We start from the raw sequence: 6175 nt of genomic DNA, 5'->3' as shown, positions 1-6175 counted from the left end.
TGGCCAGGAGGGGCGGTGGCGTGTGTTGGGAGGCCTGGTGGAGACTGGCGCGGGCGCGCATGCGCTTGCAGCGTCGCGGGTCCGGTGGAGGGAGGTTCGGCGGGGGACTCGTGCGGCTCGGAGGCCTGTGGCTTGTTCATGGGCCAAGTCAGTGTTGACCGCTTGCTCCAACGGGCGTTTGCCGGACGCTGGGGCTACCGAAGTGAGCAAGCCCCTGGCCTCCCGAAGTCTACTGCCAGTTCCAGCAGACTCCACTCCTTCTGGTCCGCAGAGGCTGCCTCCTCCTGGAGGCCGGCCCTGATTGCTCCTTCGGGACGCGATTTCTCTCCTCTGAGACCCTACAGACACTCAGGTGCTCACACCTGGGTGTGCGTCCGACTCAGCCGGAGGCACCTGTTTCAAATGTCAGGTTGCTGGGATTCACTGGGTCGGGGATAGCGCCAGCCCAGCTCCTGGGTGAGTCCTCTGCCGGCTCCGAGGCCGCACTTTGAGCCCACATCTTTTAGATTTTGCCGTGGCCTCTGGCTCTCCTAAAGACCGAAAGAACGTGGCCGCCTGCGTTTGCTCATCCACATCATTCATTCGTTTGTTCTCTCATGCGTTCAACACACAGGATGAGTCAACCTAAGGGCCGCTCGAAGAGACAGGACTGAATGGACAACCAAGTCCACGTCCTCCCCGGGGCTCCGATCCTGCGGGAGCCATCAGTTTGGCCGAGCATTCAAGCCTTAGGAAGATGACCCCTCCTCTCAAAACGAGCAGTGGGGAACGAGCCACTGCTGTCCACTCCCTAAGGCCTGATTGCATACCCCTAGCATGTGCCTAGTGCGTCATCAAGTGCACAAGAAGTGGTAGCTACTTTTCAAAATTGCGTGTCCAGTACTTGATACGATCCTCCCCACAAACGTGTGAAATAGACAGCATTTTAATACCACTTTACCGATATGGAAAATGAGTTTCCGGGTGTTTCAGCAACTTATTCAAGGTCTCAGGGAACTGATCCTCTGCCCTTTGCCTTCATCAGATAGAACATAATTAATGACAGTAATAAACAATGCTGCTAATGTGCCAGGCGCTGGGCTAAGTGCCTTAGAAGTTGTATCTAAAGATAATCCTCACAAGAACCCCAGGCACAAATGTGACTGGCATTCTAGAGAGGAGGGAACAGAGACTCAAGATGTTAAGAACCTCGCCTGAGGTCACCCAGCTGGGAAGGGGGCAGAGCAGGATGTAACCCCAATGGGCTTCATTGCAAATTTTGCAGCTCCTGGTCACAATTCTACATTCCTGCGTGGTCTCCATAGCACTAATACATAAAAGCATTAAAGGGCCTAGTGCTACGTAAGAGTGTCTTTTACCAGGTTCGCAAAAGGAGTACAAAGCATCACTTTGCAGAATAGAAGGTTATAAAATAAAATCTCTCAGAGAGGTTAGTGTTCTCTTCCCCTTTCAGAAAAACACAGTAGATCTTCGCAGAGTATGTTATGCAAGTTGACCTGGCCCAGGCAGCTAAAATTGTGCAGGATTCACTGTGCTCAGAGCAGTGACCAGAGTGCTAACCAACAGCCAAGTCCCTCAGATGGACCACCTGGCACATCCCCCAGATGGTAACCAGACACTGGGGACAACCTCCCCCGTGGCAATTTTAGAAAGCAGGTGGTGCCAGCAGGAAGGACATCCCTTTAGTTCCTTCACACCGTGTTTCCAAGTTAGAAGTGCCCCAGAAGCCCAGGCACTTAGAATCACAAACAGTTATAAAAGAGACCCCTTAGAAGGAATTGGCTGGCTCTCTTGGAAAAGATGTTCTAAAACGTTAACCTAAATGCTTCAAACTCAATCATATATGTAAATTTGCATTGGGTCCCTTGAAGAATTTTTTCAATAGACTTTATTGTTTAGAGCAGTTTTAGGTTCACAGCAAAATTGAAAAGAAGGTACAGAGAGTTCCCATACAGCCCCTGTCCCCCCACACACAACCTCTCCCAGTATGAGCATCCGCACCACAGCGGATGCAATCCATGAAGCTATGCTGTCATCATTGTCACCATGGACTGCTTGTGCCCTCCCAAAGTCACATGGGGAAAGCCGATCCCCAGTGTGATGGTGTTAGAAAGTGGGGCCTTTGGGAGGTGACTAGGTCATGAGGGCAGAGCCCTTATAAAAGGGGCTCCAGGCATCTCCCTCCCCCTCCCACCACGTGGGCACACAGCGGGAAGACGGCCGTCTGTGAACCAGGGAGCAGGCCCTTACCAGATACTGAATCGGTCAGCACCTTGATGTTGGACTTCCAGCCTCCAGAACTCCGTAAGAGAGAAATATTTGTTGGTTCAGCCCCCAGTCTATGGTATTTTTGCTGTAGCAGCCCGAGCTGACTAAGGTACACCCAAAGTCCATGGTTGACATTGGGGCTCACTCTTGCTGTCATACATTCTGTGGGTTTGGACAAATGTATGATGACATGTATCCACCACTGTAGGATGATACAGAGTAGTTTCACTGCCCTAAAAATCCTCTGTGCTCTGCGTGTTCCTCCCTGCCCACCCTCACCCCCAGCAACCACTGATGTCTTTACAGTCTCCATAGTTTTCCCTTTTCCAAAATGCCATAGAGTTGGGATCCTACGGTATGTGGCCTTTTCAGACTGGCTTGTTCCACTTAGTGATATGCATTTAAGGTTCCTCCATGTCTTTTCAGGGATTGACAGCTCATGTCTTTTTAGTGTTGAGTAATATTCCATTGTCTGGCTGTACCACAGTTTATTCATCCATTCACCCACTGAAAGACATGATGGTTGCTTCCGGGTGTTGGCAATTATGAATAAAACTGCTATAAAATCTCGTACGCAAGTTCACTTGCGGATTTTAAAGCTTGTCACAGACCTTACCTCATGAATTCGCACACCTCCTTTGGAACTTGGCCAGAAGGAATCTAGTGAAAGAGGTAAGTGCATGAAGAGCTTGGCCACGGACCTCTGAGCTGTGTGACTTTGGGTAATTAGCCCCACCTCTCTGAGTTTCAGCTCCCTCTTCTGTAGAATGTGGGGATGCCATTCCTGCATTAGAGTTGGTGAGAGGACTGAGTCGGGTGGCACACCAGGAGTCCAGGCACAGAGCCTGCCGAGCCCTCAGCGAGCACCCTAGATTTGTTAGCTTGCGTTGTTCCATACGGATCCTATCGGAGTGAAGAGGCAGGTGTTGAGAGATGAGGGCCGATGACTCACCCCGTGCTGGGCCGCTGAGAGCCAGACCCGCCCCGTGTGCGCCTCTGAAGGCAGCTCCTCGGGCCCCTGCCTTCCCGGGACGGGCCTGGGGCATCCAACGCCGCCTCTTCTCTCCGCCCGGACTTCTCCCGGTGCCACGTACACACACACACACCACTCCCACGGCGCGAAAAAGAACAAGAGTAACATGAATGAGGCTGTAACAACAAAGGCTGGCTCCGGAGAAGCTGGCACTCCCGGAAGCCGGCTCTGCTCCCACCCCGGGATCAGGTGAGGCCCATCCATCAGCACCCGGCATTTCACGGAGACCATACTTCTGGACACGAAGTATGGCGAAGCACAAAGTTCTCAGCTGGACGGTCCAGGCCTTGCTTGACCGCCAACTCGCCTCTCAGCCACACTCCATCCCTATCAACCCGCCCTCCTCCCCCTTCCTGGTTTGGTTCATGTTTTGCTCATCCCAGAAATGCCTTCCCCACCCTCACTCCCAACTTCTGCAGGTCACAAATCCCACCCCAAATTGGCCGGTGACTGGCAGGAGGGAAGGGTGGAGAGCCAACCAACTCCTCTGACAAAGTGGGGGGGTCAACCGACGCGAACTCGGTGACGGTGGATGGAAGGAGCACCGAGAGCGAAGAGGCACGACTTAAAGGCACAAAAGGAACCTTCAGAGAACTGAAAACATCTCCTTGGGAAGCTGCTGGGGGTGGAGGGAGGGGTGGGTGATGCCCGCACAGTGCGCTGGCATCCTCAGCTGAACCAAGTGCTGATTTAAAATACACATGCTGGGGCCGGCCCTGTGGCTTGGTGGTTAAGTGCGCGCGCTGCGATGCTGGCGGCCCGGGTTCGGATCCCGGGTGCGCATCGAGGCACCACTTCTCCGTTCATCCTGAGGCCGAGTCCCACATACAGCAACTAGAAGGATGTGCAGCTACGACACACAACTATCCACTGGGGCTTTGGGGGGAAAAATAAAATAAATAAAATCTTAAAAGTTCTTCAGATGATTCTAATGTGTATAAGGATTGAGAACCACCAGTCTAATGACAACCCGAAGAACATACTTTAAAAAAATAAAAATAAAAAAAAATAAAATACACATGCTGCGCGACGATTACACAACAGGGGTAACTGGGGACTGTTTGGGTCGTGTTCTAAAACGTTCGCCTTGCACCTGGGAACCAGCCAATTTCTTCTAGGTGAACTTGTCACCGTCTTGAAACACAGAGCGGGAAGGCAGAGGGTCATAGCGGTAGCTGCCAAGAAAAAACATAGCAGCAAAGCCTATTTTCAAGATTCTTTGGTAACTGCCAGCAGAAACAGTGAAGGGAGTTAGTGGTCTCTGAGTGGGGAGGGGGTGGCGAGAAGATGCTCTTCTCATTTTAAAGTTCTGCACTATCGGGATTTTTAGCCGTGTAATGTGTGACGCTCACGCTTTTTAAAAATCAGTATAATTTCTTCTATATTTCAAGTTTCGAGCAATCCGTTGATATCTCCCCCATCTGGCCCGGCACACACAATCACAGAGCAAAGTAAAGACATTCTCCTTTTACGCTCCCTTATACTGTGAAGTTGAACAACACGTAGTTATTTGAAGCTGCACCTGATATTTAATAAATGTAAGATTGTTTAATAAGCTAATAACCAAAAAGGCGTTTGAAGAACTTTTTCCCCAAGGGGTTGCCAGATTAAATACAGGATCCCCAGTTAAATTGGATTTCAGATAAACAACGAATAGTTTTTTTTAGTATATACATCTGTCCTAGGCAGAATGCGGGCATCTGTATTTTTACTTGCTAAAGCTGGCAACCGACAGGGTCAAGGAGAGAGAAGGATGCTTGCGGGTGAGGTTTTACTTTACCCAGATCTCAAGGCCCAGCTTGATTGCCAACTTCTGCAAGAAATGTTCTTGGCTCCTCTTCCTCCCCTTCCTGAATCTTGTGTTGCTCAGCTCTGCCCCTCCCTCTGTGCCTGGCCACCCCACACAGGGACAGCACCTCGGAGGGTTGAGCTCGTGGCCCCTCTGGTTGGAATCCCAGGGCTGCAGCTTGCCAGTGGGTGTGTCTGGGCAAGTCACTGGAGCTCTCCATGCCTCGCTTCCTTCATCTGTAGGATGAGGATGACAGCACTGTTGGCATCTCCCTCTCAGTGCCGGTGAGGATTAGTGCTGAATGTGAGCGCTGCCCCTGGAACTCGGTGAGGGCTCTCTGTGTGTTTGTTAAAATAAGTTTCAGCCTGTGATCCCTTTCGAGAACAGCCTTGGGGCATTCGACGCTTCTTCCCCATCTCTTATGCAGCATCTGCCTAAAATAAGTGCCAGTAAATGTTTGAATTGAGTTCTGGGTTTGAACTGCTAACTGGGAGATGAGGCCTGTGGTCATGGCAGGAGGGAGGGGGTGTCTCTGAGGCTCCAAGGTGACATCTATTCATTCAGTTTATAATTCCAGAGCATGGAGTCTGTGCCGAGCAGAGCAATGGGGTATGGGGTGCAGTGGGGTGCACAGGGTAAACCAGGTCCCTGCTGCTACATCCTGGTATGGGGGACAAACAGACAGGATCCTATCAGACAGGGTAAAAATGAATCAGCACGAGGAGTGGGGTGAGGGGATGGGGAGGGAGGAAGTAGGTGGGTAGTTGGGGGAGGCCTCAGAAGAGGTGGCCCTGCAGCAAGGAACTGAGGACGAGGGACCCGGGCAAAGGGCACAGCATGTGCAAAGGCCCTGCAGAGGGTCCACACTGGGCTGGCATTGGAAGTCCCCTGTGTGGACGCACATGTGCAAAGGCTGGGGCCAGCGGGAGAGTGTCCCGGGCTTGATGGAATTCCTAAAGGGTGAAGAGCATCCAGTGCCAGCGATGATCTGACTCCCCTCGGTGAGCCCCTCTGTGCTGCTGACTGCATTCAGTCCTTTAGAGGTCTCTCTGGGGCCTCCCTCAGTTATTACCACTCTGAGACCC

This window comes from Ceratotherium simum, chromosome 30 (assembly GCF_057802395.1).
Source record: "Ceratotherium simum simum isolate JZ-2026a chromosome 30, ASM5780239v1, whole genome shotgun sequence".
In the NCBI taxonomy this organism is placed as follows: Eukaryota; Metazoa; Chordata; class Mammalia; order Perissodactyla; family Rhinocerotidae; genus Ceratotherium; species Ceratotherium simum.
Note: the sequence above shows the minus strand (reverse complement) of the source record.